This window comes from Malaya genurostris, chromosome 2 (genome assembly GCF_030247185.1).
Source record: "Malaya genurostris strain Urasoe2022 chromosome 2, Malgen_1.1, whole genome shotgun sequence".
NCBI classification, from domain to species: domain Eukaryota; kingdom Metazoa; phylum Arthropoda; class Insecta; order Diptera; family Culicidae; genus Malaya; species Malaya genurostris.
In genome coordinates, this window is record NC_080571.1 from 72,927,592 (window position 1) to 72,950,495 (window position 22,904).

The 22,904-nt window shown below is 36.1% G+C and overlaps 1 protein-coding gene across 1 annotated transcript in view; it reads left to right on the forward strand.

Annotated features, from left to right (window-relative positions):
- The first annotated feature begins 4,571 nt into the window (after positions 1-4,571).
- Positions 4,572-22,904, forward strand: part of LOC131432064 (semaphorin-5A) — a 510,712-nt gene continuing 492,379 nt past the window's right edge. Inside the window, exon 1 of the mRNA XM_058598113.1 lies at positions 4,572-6,046. The gene's annotated coding sequence lies outside the window, so the exon portion shown is untranslated. The remainder of the gene's footprint in view (positions 6,047-22,904) is intronic.

Consider the following 22,904-nt stretch of genomic DNA (forward strand, 5'->3'; position numbering starts at 1 on the left):
AATGTGAAATGTGCCAAATTACCACTTTCGAATATTTGTTATTACTGGAATAGTAGGGAAAATGTTTGTGATTTTTACTTGGTTGCTTTTCATTTGCTCTAACCTCTCCGTTTCTTTTATAAAAATGCTTTATATATTGCAGAGTTAAATGATTTGTAGTAATATTTTTTTTTGCCCCACCAATATTTTATGAACTTTGCCGTCCCTGCTTGTCATAGAATTACTTTCGCCTGTTGCTCACATTACGCTTATTTGTGATAAGGCGATCGTGCGTAAATAACTTTCACAAGTGAAAACTAGTGAAAGTCACAGTTGAATACGATTTGCATGCATATATTACCTTTGTATGCAAGCTTGAACGTAAGTGCTCGTAAGCAATTGCTGAGCAGCTCGAAGCGCTTCTATAGGCAAATTACTACTTGGTGATCACTTTTGAAATCCACGAAAAAGAGAAAAGCGGTTGAAAACTTTAGAAGGATGTCTTTTTTTTCTGTAGCGCTATGACATCAATGCTATGAAGGTTGGCATCAATTTACTTATGCCGTTGATGTGCAGTAGACAATACAACGGTTCTATATTACTTCCTTGTGGAACGTGAATGCTTACTTGTCTCAGAGAATTTGTTTTATTTTTCATTTATGGAATCACATTTGGTTCTGTTTTCCGTGTAGCAATTAGCAGTTGGTAATTCCTTTAGGTCCATAGTTTTGGAACTTCTTAAGTAGAGTTTCATGATTGAGAGTATCGAAAGCCTTTTTCAGTCTTTAATACTCAGTTTATTTCAATGTAAGAAAATATCGTAAACAGTTCGTTATGTTCGAATCGTTGATTTTAACAAAGATTGAAATATTAACGTTCTTTGATGTTGAACTATGTTGACTATATTTTCCGTGAATTGTTCCGAATTCACGGAAAATATAGTCAACATTTTCTGCTGAATTCCGATGCAAAGTAATTGCCACCTGTTCGATGCAAATGGAGCCAAACAATTCTCTTGTTGGTCTAGCCACATAACAGATATACAAACTCGAACTATTTTTTCCAAAATCCTAAATTTCTAATTTGCTATACGTTGGGAATAAGGAGCTCACTTCTGCCACCTACTCAACTATTCGCCACGATTTTTCAAAACGTTCCTCTTCGCTCAGGAATGAGTTTTGGAAAAGGGTTATTTTTTATATATATTCAATAATGTTTTAATATTTAATAATAATACGCGCAATTATTCCAATAAGCCAGACCTGAACTACAATAAACGGATTTTTTAGGGTCTAAATGATGGAAAAAAATCATCATTTTTGCGATTCTTTTCTCAGAATCATCGATCAACAAAATAAATTCAAATGTTTTCCATGATAAAAAGCATCATTTGAACAATATTTTGTAATTTTTCGTGGAAAATATTGAGAAATGAGTAGGTGAAAAGGTATTTTTGGAGACGCTTTTTAAAAATCATGATTTGTGGTGTGCACTGTATCCCAGTGCAGACTAATCAGAAATGAACAAGTCAAAGCAGCTTAGTTAGAGTAGAAATTTTTCTAGACCCCATCATTTCTGTATGATTTTTTTAAAATTTATTTTAATTTTTGGTGGTTGTTTAAAGTCAAAACTACGATTTTGCACAAAATAACCCACCATTTTGTAGCTGTAAAACCTCCCCAAAGTAACAAACAACGAAAAGGGAAACGTTGGGGTCTGGTTTTTATATGCAGAAAGTGTGTGTAAAATAAAAAAAAATTGATGCAGTAATTTTTGAATGACGATGGACACGGACTTTCAAAACCTCCATTCGAGAAAAACGCGTTTAATGTTTTTTGTCTATAAAATCAATGGAAACAAACGTTAAAAAAACATATTTTTTCTTTTATAATTTGTTATAATAAAACATTTCACAAATGTTTTGTCAAGTTTTTAAGTCAATCGAAGCAGAAATTTTGGGCCTGTGAGCCGAGCTCTTATTCCTTCGCAGTATGAGATAAGAAAAGATAAAGGCCGATAACTTTCTGAGTTTTACTCCGATTGGCTTGAAAATTTCACGAAATATTCTTAAAATGTTTTACTATTAGAAAATTTAAAGATTAGAAGAATTCAAAGAATAAATGATTTAAAAAAACTTTAGACCCTACCCACCCCTTAAACTTCATATTACTCAAAAAGTAAACATCCGATCTCAAAACCATTCAATAGCGTTTAGGATGACAGGGAGTCCTTGAATTTGAGACTTGTTTTATCAAAATCGGTCCAGTCATCTCTGAGAGCGCGATGTATTTGTTGACAACACACATACAGACATACACATACACACACGGACAATTGCTTAGTACATCGAGCTAATTCGATTGGTATATGACACTCGGGTCTCGGATAATTTTTCCGAAGTTTGAGCGAATTCTATACCTTTTATATATACGAGGTCTGTTCAAAAAGTACCTGGAATTCTCATTTTTCTAAAAAAATATTTATTTATTCGTCTACGTCTATATGGTCCCCTTCAAAGTAATCCCCCTAGATATAATACACTTATGCCAGCGTTTTTTCCAGTCTTCGAAACACCCCTGATAGTCACTTTTTGTGATGCTCTGTAGCACTCTCAGCGATTCTGCCTTTATCTCTTCAATCGATGAAAAACGCTGTCCTTTCATGGGTCTCAACTTTGGGAACATGAAAAAATCACACGGAGCGATATCTGGTGAATAAGGAGGTTGGGACATGATTAAAGTCTTGTTTTTAGCCAAAAAATCACGAATAAGCAACGATGAATTTTGCTGCCACTCGTTTCATGCCCAAAACATTTAAAAAAATATGATGGCATGAGCCAACTGATATGCCAACTTCATCAGCAACTTCTCTAATAGTGATTCGGCGATCATCCATAATCATTTTTTCCACTTTTCCCACATTTTCATCGATTATTGACGTGCTGGGTCGACCGGAGCGTTCGTCGTCTTCAACGTCTTCGCGGCCATCTTGGAAACGCTTATACCATTCGTAAACACTTGTTTTTTTCCATAGCAGACTCACCGTAGACTCTCTGTAACATTTCGCACACTTAGTTACACTTTATTTCATTTTTCACGCAAAATTTAATACAAATTCCATTGTTTAAACTAACAAAAATCGCCGAGCTCAAAAAAACACGTCTACACCAGCCGCTACAAGACAGAATGTAAACAATGAATACTGCTGAAAATTTCACCATACATTAGGGACATATGTACCAACACAATAAAAAAAAATTTTGACCACTTGACTCTCCACACGCGCGCAATTAAAAAATTCCGGGAACTTTTTGAACAGACCTATATATATATATATATATATATATATATATATATAAATATATATATATATATATATATATATATATATATATATATATATATATATATATATATATATATATATATATATATATATATATATATATATATATAAGTAAAAACTCTAAAACCAAACTCACTCAATTTTGAGATGATTTGATCGATTTTGACAAACTTAAGCTCAAATGGAGGCCTCATAGATTTCTGTTGAATTTCATCCGGGTCCGACTTGCGGTTCCCTAACTATAGGGTAAAGTTAGAGTGCCTATAACCAGAGTGACGACATCTCATCCGTAATGCTGGCAACAATTAAAAACATCCCATTAGCTTTACATTGATTTGACAGGTCGTTTGCTCGTTTGGAACTGGTAGCTGTCATTCCAAACGAACAGCTGTCGCCACTCTGATTATAGTCACTCTAGGTAAAGTGTTTAAAATTTCAAACCGTCATTAAGTACGATGACGCAAAATAAAGAAAAATTCTGATTAAAAAATTGAAAAGGTTATGTTAGTTTATACCTAAAGTAAGTCTTTAATTTTTTTTTTGATTTTTTTTTGCAGAATCTTCAGTGGTATTTTTGAAAATATTAGTAATATGAGAAAGGCATCATTACTCACTAGGTGGATTAAATAAGGTTTTTTTTCCTGAAATAATTACCCCGATACTAGATGAAATAAAGAAATTCAGCGCGCACGATATCACTTCGCTGGTACCAGTTTAGCAATACACATCGCTGAGAAAACTAAGCGGATAGAAAAAGCGTTAAAAGGTGCATCCAGACAGGCATTAAACAGTCTCGTCGAACTGTGTCGAATGGTGTATGGCACTAGGAGGAGTTTCCAGCAATTCTATAGCCTCTCTATAAAGCGATCCAAAGAGTGAGAAAGATTTGCAGCGAAATTGGCATCACTGTTCAGTGCTTATCATCGCTGTGTTTTGGTCGGTCAATGTACGCAGTACCCACCTCCCATCATCGTCATCATCATCATCATCATCATTATCGTCATCATAGTAGGTAAAGAACACTCTACACTTGCGGTTGTCATCCACACCTCGATTTACACAGCCAAACACATGTGCTAAGCAGCTCAAGCCACCAATTTTTTTTGTTCGTTTTCCCGCACACTCGCGAGCCTCCGCGCGTAATATTTCTGTGTACCTTCGATGTCAGGAGAGCCACTATGTATATCGGTACGTTGGCGTCCGTAGGCTCTCCGTGGGGAGCTGTCGCACCAGTCCAGTCAGTTGAAACTCACTCTCCGACGAGAGCAGACCGTTTATTTCGAGTTGCGTAGTGATCCTATGTGAGTGCGCTTTTGTTTTGATTATTCGTACCAAGCGTCGGGTGTCGCGGGTTTCATTCGGGCAATGCTTGCATTGGTTTGGTTCAAAAGTGCACTGATTGCATTTGTTTGTTACTGGCCGGGTACCGGGACGAACCGTTTCTGTGCCGCGACTGTGCGTTGAGTTGGAACGGCCGTGAACAGCCGTCGTGCGTGGTGTGAATTGGTAATTAAATATAAGAAAAAAAAAGTGGAATTTTGACAGAAGCGTACTTTAAGTACGGATCGTTTGCGCTCATTCTTAGATCGATGCGTTGTCCAGATGTGAACTAAATTTAAAATCTTCTCAATCGGGAGCCGGTTTTTCTGTTGTTTGCTTGCTTGCTTGCTGGTGCATGCTGGCAGAGGCGCACCAGGAGATCAATAATGGCTTCAGCAGTCGGAGATGAAAGCGGAAAGAAGTAATCGAATTCACGTGCAACCGTGAGCAGCTCAGGTTCGGTTCGAGAAGCCGGTTGAGCGATAAAGACATCGACGTGACGTGATAAAGATAAAGAGTGCAACCGTTGGCAGAAATCGAACGGAATAATCCAAATCCATGTTTTACCCCGTACAGTGATGCAAGCAGGAAAATTGTGCTTAGCCTTTGTGTTGTTTACATAGCAGAAATTGAAAAAAAAAACCATTCCGAAGCGAATTGGTCGAGTGTAGATTTACAGTTGTTTCAGGCGTGCAGAAAGCCAAGTGTTTTGAGAGGAAAAAAAACCAAACAATCGGTCGTTCGTCGTTCGTTCGTCGTCGTCGTCAACATCGTCATCGTCGTCGCGATCGCCTGGCAGTATCAGTTGAGGAAGAATAACGATTTGAAGTAACGGCTTGAGAAAAGAAAACAACGCGAAGCAAACATACCTACCTACTACTTATACGAGAGGAGGCAGCCTCCTTCATTGTAATGTTATCTTGAAAGTGTGCTGTGTTCGAAATACTGGTGGAAGAATAAACAACAAAAAAAAAGCGAAAGGACGTGAGAGGAGGCGATTTATATGCAAAAAAAAAAGAAAAAGAAAAAAGAACGAAACCCCCAACGGCATATCTTAAGCGGTGTAGTGTCGAATTCACGTGCGGTTGTTGCCAAGATCGTTCGCAGATTTTGGAGTCCAAATCCAGAGTCCACTGCACCACAGTGTATGTGCTGTCTTCGACCGCTGTTTTCCTGTAGTGTGTTTAAATGGCACAGGAAAAAGGTTCTACTGCGAACATCGTAAAACCGATCGCTCCTCCGGTCGTTTGAGGACGTGTCTAGGGTTCAAACAAATAGATGGTTTTGAGTTTTGTTTTGAATTTTGTTTCATGGTTCTAATAAATCTCGGTGTGTGTTTAGCTTTTTGTTTTGTATGCGGAATGGACTATCGAAACGATCGGGTTTCGACAATAATTTAAAAGTAAGTAGTAATATTTTTTTTTTGTTGGATTATGATGATGATTTAAGATTGAGTAAAGCCGATCGATGGCTTGCGTGAAATGATTTTAAACTAATTTAGAAATTGTCTACCCTACAACCCCTGTAATTAAATCCAACCAACACAAACTATATTCTGTCCAGAACTACGCAAAGCTGTTGGAAACTGATTACCAGAGTGTATCTCACTAACAACACTCGCTGATAAAGCGATTGATTGGCAGCTGAAGGTTGACCACGACGGGACAGTTCCTAGTAGAAACTAGTCTAACTGCATGGTTATTTACTCTATTTGCCTTAGAAATTGTCAATCAATCTTGACGGATGCAACTGATCAACCGCATGAGATATGGTAATTTTGTTGATTATCTGTGCGGTTTTCCCGTCCCGATACTATTTGGAACTATGGTTTTCATTGATGTTTCACATCCACGCTGCGAACGGGCTTCTGCAACATTTTTTCTAGAATTGATTGACTTGATTTTTTTCCTTAATTGGGTATAAATCATGATCGCATCTTGTTAATTGTTTGTTTGGAATAGAAAGAAGCCCGGTCAAACTTGCTCTCCAACAGGCATAAAACCTCCTCTTCTTTTGTATCAACAGATCACAATCATCCAAATGACACATTTTACTTAAATATAGTAAGGAGTGTATCGAACATAAGCTATCCACAAGATTTTCTTTCAAATTATGATAAAAACAATATTTTACTCAAACTAAAAATTGATCCCTTATTGTACGAGGTTAAACTTGAGCATAAAGAAAACCGGATGAAATTTAAGTTATTCCTTCACGAGTTTTCGAACTTTTGATCGAACGCGCTTCATCAAGTTCCGGACAAGTGTTGCATCGCATTTTTTGGACGCTTGAGCTAAAATTGTTTTGAACTCCTGCATGTTCCCAGCTGCCTAACTAGTCTTCTTGAAGACCCTCTTCAAGATTGCCCAGTAACGTTCGATGGATCGAGGCTGAGGGAAATTTGGTGCATTAATATTTTTCTCAAAAAAATTTATACCCTTTCCGCAAGCCAATTGAGAGTGGTTTTGGTATAGTGAGCCGACCCTATTTCTGGCCAAAACAGTGGAGGTGTACTATGCTTCTGATATAAAGGCAGCAATCTCTTCTGGAGACACTCAAATCGATAGATTTTTGAATTTATAGTTCCGGTAGTGTAAAAAATGGTTGACTTCAAACCACAGGAACATATTGCTACCAGCACCTTTCAACCAAATTTCTCCACTTGAAACGACCTGTCCGCAACGCTCACATCCTCCCCAACGACGACAGTAAAGTATTGTGGACCTGGAAGGGTTTTTGAGTCCTCCTTTACAGAAGTCTTATCGTCCATCAAAACAAATGCATCCGGACACTGCAAAAGACGCGAATACAATTTCCGGGCCCTTGTTGATGCTCGCTTCTTCTGTTCTACACTTTGTTTCGATATTTTCTGCTTCATATAGGTCTTCAGGTGATTTCGCCTCTTGCTACGCTGGATCATTCCGACACTCGTTCCTGCTTTTTGGCCAAATCACGTATTGACATTGATTTGTTCTTCATGATTAGAGATACCACTTTCTGGTCCAGTTTCGGGTTGGAAGAACCGGGTTTTCTGCCTCTTCCTGGTAGCTCATTCAAAGAATAGTGCTCCCCAAACTTATTAATGATGGTTTTAACACTGGCATGATGAATTCCAAACCGCTTCGTCAATTTTTGCATAGTAATACCCTTCTCACTTAGCCGTGTGTCCAGAACCTTAATTTTCACTTCCTTTCCAATACGCGACATTTTGAAAATGCAGAATTTCAACCGCACAAACAAGTAAACAAACGATAGCTGACAGCAAAACGCACAGCATGCTGTGATCTGATCATAAAAAAACATCACAAATACATGCGTACAACACAAATGTATGTGGATAGCTTATTTTCGATACACTCCTTATTTTTAAAATAACTAAAACTAATTGGATAGTTGCCCTAGGAACAATTTTTTGACAACATTCTGAACCGAATGTCGAATAAATTTGAGCAGTGATCGAATATGCGGGACAAGCTGATAAAAGGCTCGTTGTACCCATAATTAGTTCTAGCATAAGGGATCCTAAGAAAAAAATAGTTTCGAAGATTACGACGATGGATAACTATTTGTAAAAGCTGTCAGAGCTCGAAGCAATCTATTCTTGATTGTAGGAGATCTGCCACAAAAGTAGCCAACGATCGACAAGTCTAGATCAATCAGTTTCAAACATCTGTCATGGTAACTTGGAAGTTTCCAAGGGTATCTCCCAGGAAGCCGACGCAGAGCGAATCGAACAAATTTTCGTTGGATTTGCTTCAATGCGTTGGATATCGTTTTTGATAGTACGGTGACCAGACAAGAGGGGTGAATCCTAGTAACTTAGAGGCGATCTTCCAAACTCAATGTGCTCCTTAAAATTCAACTTAGAGTTCAGGAGGACACCAAGGTCCTTCACAGACGATGTACGTCCCAGAATTTATAGTCGAAACTGATTAAAGACTGTTGGCGACTAAAAGGGATGACGGAGCATTTGGTGGCGTTCAAAACCATTCTGTTGATATTACACCAACTAGTCAAAATATTCTTGAAGAAATTCTGCGTCAGCTGTGGATTTGATGATTGGAAATTGTTTCGAAATCATCGGCGAACGATAGTTTCATACACTTGATCGTAAAAATTAGATCGTTGAGATAAAGTACAAATATAAACGGTCCTAGGTGACTTCCTTGAGGAACTCCAGAGGTAACATCGAATGGTAAGGTTGCCGAGTCTCCTATTTTCACTATCATTTCGCGACCAGTAGGATGGCCCGAGTTGGTGGTTCAACGCAATGTCTTGCAAGAATCGGCTGCGATGTCTGTTGAAACAGAAAGGCAAAATCCCGCAAAAGGAACGTAATGCCAAGACTTTGCTAGGATATGAGTGAAGCCAACTCAGAAATGACCCGTTAAATCCCAGTCTATTTAACAATCTATTTAACTTTAAGTAGAACAACCAGTCGACTCGTTCGTTTCAGATGATATTTAGAATTTTTGACGCTACTTTTCTCTAACGGAACTTGAGCTTTTGTTTTGAATGAATTTTTCACGGCTAGTTTCACGATCTTATTGACACTAAGAATTTTTGTAAATCGGGGTTCGAAAATATGGCAACTGATATGTGAGGCTAGTGTAAAAAGCTGGCCTGGGTTAAAAAATCTTACGTTGTTTAATTGATTAAAAAGTTTGTTCTCATTGATGAAAAGTGAAATTGTGTAGTATCTATAAAAAAGATTAAGATTGCCGGTGCCGTTATTAAAAACCATGAAATCATGAAATATGTCATGATTTCGTGAGCAAAATGATTCGTATCGAAAATAATAACTTATTTCCCATGTAAATTTTCATGATAAAAATCACGATAATGAGCACAATCATGAAATCATGAATAAAAGACATCATGCGATGAAATGTTTCATAATATTCATGATTTTTGAATACCAGAATTTTCAATGCCAAAAATTGAAAGCAGAAAAAACAGATAAAATCAGAATTGACTTGCACTGATTTGGATGAAACTTTGCACACGTTTTGAAAAATCATATTGGTTGACCGATTCGATACAAGACTAGTTTTTACATAGGGATTGTACGAAATAGGGCTGATGTATTTGTATTCTAAAAAGGGTAAATTTTTGCAACTCAGAAGCTATTGATTGTCTGAAAATAACGTCCAAAAAAGTTACAAGTAATTGATTGGGAACATTACAAAACTGTTTCCAAAAAAGCTAACCGTTTGAAATCAAATAAAAGAAATTATTCAGGGGTTATGTAGGTTAACTTCGGTTAACCCCTAAATGACCATACCTGAATCGGCCAAAATAAGCAGAAAAAACGTTTTCGTTCGGCACGTCATGCAAAGACATGGCCGTTCGGGGCCAATTTAATAAGTGTTTTGCAAATAGCATTAACTTTACGTCTGCTTAGCGGCTCAAGTTGAACTGTTTAAGTTTGCTATAAGCAGTTCAATTTGCACTGACGAGTCTAAGACGAAACGTAAAATGAAAAGAAAAAAATTTTTTTTATTCAAAAAACTTTAAATCACAAAAAATCTTGTGATTTTACGATTTGCCCTCTTCTATAGAAAAATAATAGAATTACTAGATAACTCGTCTTTCGATCGGAGCATTGGTTACCTCTAGTGTCATTTGACTAAGCTTGACGAGATCGGAAAATGTCTGTATGTGCACCTTTCGATAATTTATTCTATACGCACAATTTTCTCGAAGATGGCTGGAACAATTTCAACAAGTTTAGGCTCATTTGAAAGCTATTATTGGATTGTAGATAAAGTAAAACAATTTTTTTTTGGATAAAATCGACTTTTTTGGACTGAGAAATTTAGATTTCCGAAATTGAAACATTTTTTTTATGCCAATTGTCTTAAAATTGCATGAAAGATCGATAATCCGGTGTTATTCCGAGAAAAAAAAGAAAAAGGGACTTTTGATTTAGGAAATTTCAAAATCCCAGTCGAGAGTCGATTAAAAAAATCTCGATATGACGTTTTATGCAATTCTAAGACATTCGGCACCAAACAAAATTTGTCTATATAAAACATTTCAAAAACATGATGATTTGTCTAGGTAGAAAATTTGCAGACTTTGACCACCGGACGAACTACTCCGAGATCACCGTCTCAAAGACAAGCCCCGCCTAAATAAAATGTTTGCATCAAATGGATTACAGACAAACTTTCGATCCTTGCTATTGGTAAGCAATTGACGCGTAGTTGTGTTATGTACTTCAAATTTGTATGATTAAGAGGCGGGTAGGGTCTAACACTTTTTAAAAATCATTTATTTTTTTCTTTGTATTTTCTTATAGTAAACATTTCAAGAATATTTCGTGAAATTTTCAAGCCCATCGGAACAAAACTCAGCAAGTTATGGGACTTTATCTTTGTATATCTCATACTGCGAAGAAGTAAGAGCTTGCCATACAGGCCCAAGATTTCTGCTTCAATTTACTTAAAAACTTGAAAAAACGTTCTTGAAGTGCAACAAATTATAAAAGAAAAAATATGATTTTTTGAAAATGTTAGACCCTACCGACTCCTTTGAGTAATAAATTGTTTTCATTGATTTTACAGATAAAAAACTTTGAACGCGTTTTTCTCGAAAGCAGATTTTGGAAGTCCGTGTCCATTGGCATTCATAAACTACTGCACCATTTCTTTTTGCACACACTTTCTGCACATAGAAAACCAGACCAGAGCACAGTGGTTCAAAAGCGCAATTTCACGCTCTTAATTGATAATTCATAGGAACGTGGTTTTTGAGGTACAGTATCTTCAGCAAAGTTGCTCAGAATGATAGACGCCATATTTTGACAAAATTTATTTACGTGATTAATCACCCTAAAAGTGAGATAAAAATATTATTTTAGTTCAGAGCCAACATAGGGGCTGAGTTACTTCGACAAAGTTGTGCAGAAAGTTTTTTCAAACAAATTTGCTGAAGGTACTTTTACCGTAACTTTAGTGTTATTCATGATATAAGGAATTTTCCGCGCAACTTCAAAAAAAAAACTCGTTAAAAAATTACGTAACTTCTGAAATCCGCGTAAAAACCCCACAAAAACCGCGTAAAAAAGACCTAAGTGTAGACACTAAAATGGTGAGGAAAATTAGTACAACGATTCGAGAGCCGGCTTCGATTATTCCGATTCGAGTTGTCGCTAAAAACTCTCAGGTGCCAGCCGGGTTTCGTCGGAATCCACGAAGCGTAATGGTGTTACATGTTTACACACTGTATAAATCCCCAAACCAGAAAAAATTTAGAACATCTTATGCCAATTCGTTACGTCAGCTTTTTAGGAAAAGATGTTTCATTTCCAAGTCTTTCGATGTTTCGAAAAAAAACATTGAACACCTAATAAGTTCCAGTTAAGACTCGGTAGACGATTGACGGTTGTGGTGAAATGAGCGCTTCCTCAATCACTTCCGGAATAATAAACGGAGCGATTTATACAAGTGAAATTTGTCACACGAAGCGTCTCTTGCCTTGTCTGTTTTGGTCTGATATAGCATGCTGCCACTACACTGGAAAAAGGTCGCTACGTATTTTCTCGAATAAACTTTTCGCAGCAAAATCAACTCTGTGATTTTCCGAACATAGATTAAACTAGAGTTTGGTTCGAAGCGATTTTAGAAATGTTTGAATACTGTTGAGAACAACTCTTCATCGATTTCATTTAATTCAGTTACTTTTAACTAGTTAGTGCCATCTCATTTCAATTCCCAGAATTGACTTCAATTCAGTTTCCCGAATTGACTTCATTTCAAACTTTTATTATGTTACATCAATTCTTGATGTTCCATGAATTTGTAATATATCTGACATTAAAAATAAATTTCTATTTCGGAATTTTCACGTACGCTCTTCAATCACATCTCCCCATCTAGGAGGTTTTACCGCTATGTGGCAGCACTTGCCCATTTCCAAATCTGCCTAAATTTGGTACAGAGAGAGTTTGGTGATTCTAAATCATTTGTTCAGTACCGCTTTAGAAAATAAGAGATGGACATGTTTTTGGTGCCCTTATGAACCTGCATTCATTGGATAGAATACATACAGATCCAGAATTTGCACAAACCTTCAAAATAGAATCTTCTTCGGGCTCCTCATATTCATGACTGAGTTTTTACACAAATTTTTGTGAAACTTCGAAGCTTTGACCCCGCACAGAATGCTGCCGACTAGCCAGCCATCGAACTACTAAATCATCCTGCCGCAGTGACGGTGAGCAGGGTTCTTGCTAAAAAATGGTCCATTCATCAAGTGTCACCGAACGAAATAAAACCGCGAATCACAGAATATTGTACGAAAAGCAAGGGAAGTAAGAAAGATAAGAAAAGAAAAAACGCTACAAAACCCTCATCAAACCGCCCGAAACACGTCCTCAGCGATCGTAGCTCGCGTCTTCCCGGAACAAATTGCAACCGAAGAGGATGAATAAGAAGCAGACTGAGAGACGGTAGAAACTGACATTTTAGCTTATTTTTTAATCATTCGTAGCTCGCGGGCATCGCGGAACTCCGGCAGAATCACGGCAGTTGCTTCGTTGTTTGGGACGGCAACGAGTTTCGCCACGTTTTAACCTTGACAAGAATCTTCTAAATCATTTTAAGGAATTAAAAGTGGCGATTTTTTTTTTCTGTATTTTGCGATGATCATTTGAAGGCCGTTTCTTCCCGCAGTGGTAGAAACCGGTTCCCTTTTTGTGCCAAAGTCTGATAAAGCCGCCATCTAATTCTATCAGTTTGATGCTAATAATGCATGAAACAATTAATTATATTTCATATCATTCATCCGTTTGGGATTTTTTTTTCCAGAGGTTTATGTCTCTGAACACAGTCTGGACACCGAAAAGTGCCAAATCGTGACAAAAAGCGCGCAAAATGTGAACACAAATGAAGACAAACACGAGAAAAGGTGCAAATGACAGTTTCTCTTTGTTTACTTTCTCTTTCGAGTATTACGGTCCAATCAGCAATCTTTCCATCTAACACTTCACATAGGATTATAGCAAAAGTCATGAACTTTCGATATGCACTGTAGAATTTGTTGGAAATTACTGGAATTTGCCGTAATAATTGAAAGAGAAAGTAACCCAAGAGAAACTGTCACTTGCACTTGGGACCTTTTCTAATGTTCATCGAGAAATGGCACCGAAGCATGGGCTATCGAATATAAACAAAGAAAAACGCGAGTGGCGAGGCAAAAGCGAAACCGTGAAACCGAAAGAACGAATTGAAATCAAAAACAAAACAATGGCACACCAGGAGAAGAAAAGAAAAAAAAACATTGTCCTCGACTGACGATCGCGCAATCGCGGCGGTAAGACGCAGCGTTCGAACCATTGTCAATGTTGGGGTTTCTTCGGTGGATCGAACAAACAAATTCACAAAACACAGACGTGGTCTTCGTTCGTTCGTTCGTTCAATACATTGCCATCTTATCTTCACCCACTCCCCACACACACACACCGTTTCCCTTCGACCGGTCGGTTCTATAATCGAGCGTGGGGCTCGTGACGTCGCAAGGATGCTGCGCGGCGCAGAAAACAATTGAAAGCGTTCAGCGAAGAATCCGAATAAAACAAAACAAAAGCAAAAATGATCTACAATCGATACTTTATAGAGAGAGAGAGAGAGAGAGAGAGAGAGATAGAGGGTAAGGCGTTCGGCCATCAGACGGCCGAGATCAATGGCCTCTGCGAACGACCGGCGACGCGACGCTACCAATTGGATCGTTTAAAATCGCTTGCGAATTGAGTTCTGTTGTTTTTGGTCTTACTTCGTCCAAAATCATATTTTTTAAAACTTTTTCGCTCCGATATTATGAAATAGTAAGACACAGATATTAGTATTTCAGTATGCTTTTTGCAACTTTCATCAGTGTATAAATGTTAAGTCTGTTACTATTTCGTGACATTAGTTGCGAAATAATACAAAAAGCTTTAATATAGTGGAATTGAATGGAATTTATTTTTCCTTAATAGCGATGTATCAAATTGGTTTTGAATTTGCGTTTTAACTTTTTAACCTACAAATTGGAACAGTTCTCAGATCGATTAAGCCATCGCAGAGAAAACGAAGTGACTGTGGGATTTCAGGTACCTCCTTAATCGAAGTTCGGTAGTCGAATCCGGACAAAATTCATTTGAATCTACGTTCTTGAAAATCGGCCTAACCAAGTCTGCGAAATCGAAGTGCTATTTAGTTCTACGTAAGAGTTTTCGACCACTATTTCCAGTTTTTCGGAACCTTAGACTGGTATAACAGAAGTGAGATTATTTATTCGTCTACTTTCAAGACCTACCAACTAGAGAAATTTATAAACGATTTTGAAGGAAATTGTGGCTCTCTACACGGTCATTTACAAAAAAACTTCCTAAAAATATAATTTATACTCTAATTACTCTGTCATTCCGAAACCGGAAGTCGGATCAAAATAAAAATCATGGATGTTATAAAAAAACCTTAGACCTTTCAACTTGTCCATCTTTGAGAAAAATTTGTATACGAAAACTAAGAGTAGGTAAGTTCATAAACCTCGTAGACAAAAATTTGAAATTTTTTAATCCTCGTGGTCCCATAGTCTGCTATTGAATCTCATCCCGATCCGATTTCCGGTTCCGGTTCACTGTTTTCAGAGATGGCAGATCCGATTTTCAAAAACTAAGATTCAAATAAAAGTTTTTATGGTCCTATAGCCTGCTATTGAATATCATTTGGATCTGACCTTCAGTTCCGAAGCTACATGGTAATATGTGAGAATTAGAGAAAAAGTGTGCAATCATTTTTCTCTGAAACGGCTCAACCGATTTTCACAAAATAAGATGTAAGTGAAAGGTCTTACATTATACTGAAAATTGCTAGAACATTTTAACCGGATCTGACTTTCGGTTCCGGAACTAAAGCGTGATAAGTGGAAAAATACCAATTTCAATTGTATTTTTCCACAAATGATGGTCAAAACCAGGTATAATTCCCATGAAACGGTCTGATAAATTGAAAACCTTATTCGACACTACTGGTCCATCCTTTTCTTGTTCCGGAAGCACCGAAAGTGATGAAGAAAAACTCAAAAGTAGAATTCACTTCGATTTCACTGCGATGATTGGACCGATTTTCACAAATCTTGATTTGACTTCTTTAAAGCTATTGTGAAATTTCATCCGGATCTGACCTCCGGTTCCTCAGTTACAGGGCGATGAGTGTCAAAGTTTTCAAATCGCCATATAGAATGATAATATATACAATATCGGTACGTGGTGGTACGGTGTAAGAAGAAGACACAAAACGAACGATGTTTGCTTTGTTCTATTTCGTACACGCTATAAAAAAAATGAAACGGTTACGGATACCTGCTACTAGTGTGTGATATTGGTAAAAGACGGTGCTGCAGTTGATAAAATTTTTAGCTATTTTATGATAAGTGGGACCGAAAGAATAGAAGAATGTCAAAGAATTGAAATTTTTTTGAAAAACCTGTTTTAATCCACCTAGTGATGTAATGTTTAAATGACGGTATCAATTTTTTTATAATTTGTGTGCTTTATTTGAGACTATGAGACCTTTTATTTGAATTCAAGATTGTAAGAATCGATCACGACACCTCTGAGAAAAGTGAGGAAGTAGTTTGAAATAGGATTTTTTTTACTAATAACCCTGTAATTCCGGAAACGGAAATTCAGGAACTTTGTATGGAACAATTGTACCGGAACTGGAAGTCGGATTCGAATAAAATTCAGGAACTTTGTGTGGGGTTACAAGACCTTTTATTTAAATCTAAGTTCATGAAAATCGTTTCAGCCATCTTTGAGAAAAGTGAGTGCAAAAAATTTTACATACATACATACAAACATACAGACATTTTACGTATTCAACGACCTGAGTCGAATGGTATATGACACTCGGCCCTCCGGGCCTCGGTTCAAAAGTCGGTTTTCACAGTGATTGCATAACCTTTCTATATGAGAAAGGCGAAAAGCTTTAATATAGTGGAATTTAATGGAATTTATTTTTTCTTAAAAGCAATGTAACAAAATGTTTTTGAATTTACATTTTAACTTTTTAACCTACAAATTGGAACAGTTCTAAGATCGGTTAAGCCATCTCTGAGAAAACGAAGTGAATTCCACGATTTCAGGTACCTCCTGAATCGAAGTCTGGTAGTCGAATCCGGACAAAATTTATTAGTTTAGTAGTTGACCATAATACCTTTCATTTGAATCTACGTTCTTGAAAATCGGCCTAGCCAAGTCTGCGAAATCGAAGTGCTATTTAGTCCTATGTAAGAGTTTTCGACCACTATTTCCAGTTTTCCGGAACCTTAGACTGGTATGACAGAAGTGAGATTATTTAGTCATCTATCTATTTACTTGAAGGAAATTGTAGCTCTCTACACGGTCATTTACGAAAAAACACCCTAAATATAGAATTTATACCCTAATTACTCTGTGATTCCGGAATCGGAAGTCGGATCAAAATAAAAATCATGAATTTAAAAAAAAAATCCTTAGCCTTTCAGTTTGTGAAAATCGTCTCAGCCATCTCTGAGAAAAATTGGGGGCTGGGGTCCACTAAAAGATTGATAGTACCTATTAGCTCTCTCCGGACAGTACCAGCCTAGATGCCGTGTGGAATCAAAGAATAGATCCACTGGGTTCCTGCTTCCATGTTTGAAGAGGCGACAATTGCAGGAGTTTCTTTTTCGTTTCAGTGATCAGATATTTTCAATGTTTCACTTCTGATTACTCTATTTTCCAAAATTATATCTTCATTCAACCTATCAATTTCCGTCTAGCTTCGGAGAAAAGTTTTATTTGGAATGTTTTTTTCTTCCATGTTATTGATTGTCTTTCAGGATTATAAATTGAATGATAAAAATCAACTATTGCGCTAATCCGTTGATATTACAAAGTTAATGACAGAGATAACATGCATCGGTATATAGCATACATAGTAAAAAACACTTGATATTAATATTTCAAACAATAAATTAATATTTTTCTCGGTAGCCGGCTGCCTAGATCAACCAATATAACCAATGAATAATTTTAATAAATAATTAAAATAATAATGCAGAAATAATAAAGAATCAAGACGCGTGTAAAATCTGTTGACCTTTATTCTTGACAATGGCCATGTTAATCTTGCAGCTCAAACATTTTCCAACGTTCTGATGTATGCTATTGACCAATATGTCCCTAAACAAATTAGTAAGCCACCCGAACAAGTACCGTGGCAAACCGTAGAACTACAACGACTGAAAAGTTTTAAAAGGACAGCATTTAAGAAATATTCTAAGAACGGAGGTTTGTTGCTCCGGCAAAACTACGTAGAAATCAACAAAGTTTACAAAAAGACAGCTGAACGTTGCTATGCCAACTATTTACGCAGTGTACAGAGGAGATTAAAGTCTAATCCAAAATCATTCTGGAAGCACGTTAACGAGCAAAGGAAGGCTTCAGATCTTCCTTCATCTATATTTTACAATGAACAGACAAGTTCTAGCATGCAGGAAATTTGCGAAATATTCATGAAAAAATTCTCTGGGATATTTTCTAGAGAAATCTTAGCACCTTCCCAAATCACCCAGGCGGCACTTAACGTTCCCGTTTTGGGACTGTCAATGAATTCAATTAACATAAGCGCAAGTTCACACTCTGGTGGACCCGACGGTATCCCGGCAGTTATTTTGAAGCGATGCTCTAGTGGTATTATAGTACCTCTATGTCTTCTGTTCCGACTGTCACTCATGACTGGAGTATTTCCTGATATCTGGAAATCTGCTTATATGTTTCCTGTGTACAAAAAAGGAGACAAGAAGAACATCGACAATTACCGTGGTATCACCGCTCTTAGCGCCATTCCTAAATTGTTTGAGCTTGTCATTCTGGAGCCTATTTTTAATCACTGCAAGCAGTACTCAACACGGGTTCATGCCGAAACGCTCAACGGCCACTAACCTACTAACTTTCACGACGTTTATAACGGATGCTATGCCTAAAGGTTATCAAACGGACGTTTTCTACACGGATCTCTCTGCTGCTTTTGATAAAATTAATCACGCTATCACAATTGCCAAATTGGACAGACTGGGCTTCGTTTCCAACATTCTTCGGTGCATTCAATCGTATCTTTGCAATCGACGGCTGGCGGTTAAGATCAATGAAAATGTTTCCAAGGAGTTTTTTGCTTTTTCTGGTATTCCACAAGGCAGTCATCTCGGACCACTGATATTTCTACTGTATTTCAACGACGTGAACTATTCATTGAAAGGTTCACGATTATCTTTCGCGGACGACCTAAAGTTATTCTAAATTATCAAGACTCTTGAAGATGCCTGTTTCCTTCAGAGTGAGCTTGAAATTTTCTCCGAGTGGTGTGAAATTAATAAAATGACGCTAAATATCAGCAAATGCTTGATTATCACCTTCACACGAAAAAAAAACACCTATTCGTTTCAATTATTGTCTTCGAGGATCAGTGATTGATAGAGTCAATTGTGTCAAAGATCTTGGCGTTCTTCTCGACGAATAATTGAATTACAAGCAGCATATTTCGTACATCGTGGCAAAGGCTTCTCGTTGTCTAGGATTTGTCACGAGAACCGCTCTCCTCAGAATACCTCTACGTCGTACTAACTACGGAATCAACGGTGCCGTTATTGGATTGCAGCGAACCTTCAATGGCGTATCTAGGAGATTCGATTTCCATTTTCCTTGTAGCAGAATAAAAGCGAATTTTTTGAATATTCTTAGAAATAATCATTAAGACTGTAGTTTGTCTGTTGATTAAAATGTATATAAATAAATAAATAAATAAATAAATAAATAAATAAATAAATAAATAAATAAATAAATAAATAAATAAATAAATAAATAAATAAATAAATAAATAAATAAATTAATAAATAAATAAATTAATAAATAAATAAATTAATAAATTAATAAATTCATAAATTAATAAATTAATAAATTAATAAATTAATAAATTAATAAATTAATAAATTAATAAATTAAAAAATAATAAATTAATAAATTAATAAATTTATAAATTAATAAATTAATAAATTAATAAATTAATAAATTAATAAATTAATAAATTAATAAATTAATAAATTAATAAATTAATAAATTAATAAATTAATAAATTAATAAATTAATAAATTAATAAATTAATAAATTAATAAATTAATAAATTAATAAATTAATAAATTAATAAATTAATAAATTAATAAATTAATAAATTAATAAATTAATAAATTAATAAATTAATAAATTAATAAATTAATAAATTAAAAAATAATAAATTAATAAATTAATAAATGAATAAATAAATAAATAAATAAATTTGGTGATTTAAAATGATTTTATAGCAACTGTTTAGAATATGTCAATGCAATGAATCAACTATTTTGTTTAAATCCTATTTACTCGTTTATTTTGTATCACTTAATTTCATTTATAAAAAATAAGGAAGTTTTTATTCTTTACGCGATAGTATTGCAAATTTTTCTTCAGTTTCCTCGAATAACAGTTGTGAATCAAGACTTCCCGGGACTTCAATATAGGATATTGTTGAAACGTTTACTCGGGAAGTCAGTGAGTTTAGTGGTGCATCCGAGCATCTTGAAACCGGAACATACTGAGTCGCGCTCGAATAATACCAATACTGAAATTTTTACTACCAAATATCCTTCTCCCGAGACTCTTGTGGAGTGCGCGATAGTATATACGGCCTCTAGTAACAACAAGTGTTGGACTAACATCCCTTCCCATTCCTCAGACGATCTACGTTCGGTCATGGCCGGCGCCGGTACTGATCAATGAATTCTGGGATTACCAGAAGATGTACATTGAAGGATGATTTACCAGTCCCAGGTTGGATCATCTAGAAACCCCCTGTACAATTTCAGGTAATCCCGATCAGTAACGGAGTAGCAACCAGGGGTGATCGCTCAAGCTCAAGCTCGGTTAGACCCCTTCGTTACTTAAAAACGTGATTAATCCACCTAGCAGTGAGATGATACCTTTTTTTTATCAATACGCATGTGTTTTTGCATGGATATTCTTAGGTGTTTTAGTTCTCATGACATTATTTTAATTATCGTCGTTTTAAACGGCAAATTGAGATTTTAATCACTCATTACCCTGTAATGCCGAAACTGCAAAACATATCGAATTTCAATCTTAACGTGTGACAATCGATTGAACATTCCATGAGATGTCGAAGTAAGTTCCACTTTAGAGTTTTTCGTCATTATTTATGGTACTTCCAGAGCCGGTTTTCAGGAATTAGCATAGCCCAAAATGATTCGAATGGCCATAAATTATTACGCCAAACAATTTACATGAAATTTATAAACTCATCATCTGTAACTCCAGAATCGGATAAAACTCACCAATTTTGTATGGGACCTTAAGTCCTGTAATATTTGTTTTTGAAGTTCGATTTGGTCTTTTTTGAGAAAATGATTGAGCTTTGAGAATCGATTCGATACTGGAACCGGAATTCTAAAATCGGTGTAGCCGAAATCAGTTAAATTCACCTGAGCAGTGTGTAGACATCTTTGAGAAATTGTAGTGCGAATTAAAATTTGGGGGTACATTCCGAATCCAAAAACGCATACCGCTCAAACTGAAATAAATTTATTTGGTAATCGACTATCCAAATCTGCAAACCCGATAAACCTGATTAATTTATGTGAAATGGACATTTTTATACTAATCACCCTGCATTTTCTAAACCAGAAGTCGGATCTGACTAAAAAGTAAGAGGTTTTATAGGATTTTAAGACCTCTCATTTGAATTATAGATGATTCTTAGATTTCATTTGAGTCTTAGATCGGTTCAGCCATCTACGAGAAAAATTAATTGCATTATTTTAATTTCGTTTCACATATAATCCTGTAGTTCCGCAATCAGAAGTCGGACCCAAACGTAATTCAGGAACCTTGTTTGGGAGTATACGACTTTTCATATGAATCTGAGTTTGTAGAAAACGGTTGAGTCATCTTCGAGAAAATTGAGTGAAATTATTTGTCACACACGCATTTGCTGATCTCGACGAACTGATGCGAATGGTATATGGGTGTTATGTTCTTCCAACATTCATTGCTGTAAGTAGTTTAAATCAGTATAATTATGGAATTGCTTTCAACTGGAAAATGCTGCCATCATCTGGTTTACAACATGTGATTATGTTGCCAAAAACGAACCGTGCTAAAATCGGTCCGAGGCAAATTGTCATAAAAAAGGATGCTGTACACAGTCTTTTTGGTACTTAGAAACAATTATATGTAACAGTATAAAAAATCGTGTTTCATGTTACTCCCAAGCATTGCTTTTTCATACAGTGCTCAAAATTCCTTCTACTGGAATAAGGCTTACACAAAAATATCGATATCTCCGTTAAAAATGGACGGATTTTAACAATCTATGGCTTGTTGGATAGGTATTACCGAGCGAAATCTAAGTCTGGAAACATATTCTGTTTTCAAGGTCAAATGTGACAGATACTGTCAAAAAACTGAAAATTTTGACATAAAACTCAAAAAGTAAACATCCGATCTCAAAACCATTCAATAGCGTTCTGGGTGACGGGGAGACCTTTCATTTGCGACTAGTTTGATCAAAATCGGTCCAGCCATCTCTGAGATCTCGAACTCTTAGTTGACAACACACATACAGACACACACATACACACACACACACACACACACAGACATTTGCTCAGTTCGTCGAGCTGAATCGATTGGTATATGTCATTCGGCCCTCCGGGCCTCGGAAAAAATTTCGAAAGTTTGAGCGAATTCTATACCTATTTTTTATATATATAAAAACGTGATTAATCCACCTAGCAGTGAGATGATACCTTTTTTTATCAATCCGATTGTGTTTTTTGCATGAATATTCTTCGGTGTTTAAGTTTTCATTATATTATTTTACTGACCGTCGTTTTAAGCGACAATTTGAGATTGTAATCACTCATTACTCTGTAATGTCGAAACTGCAAATACAATCGAATTTAAATCTAGAAGTGTGATAATCGATTAAACATGCCATGATATGTAAGTTCCACTTTAGAGTTTACGGTAATTTAAGGTACTTCCAGAGACGGTATTCAGGAACCAGCATAACCCAAAGCGATTCGTATGGCCATATGACGAACAAATTACAGTTTTGAGTACAACTTTGAAGCTTAATTGGATAAAATTCATTAATTTTTGTATGTATGTATAAAATTAATTAATTTTGTATATAAGT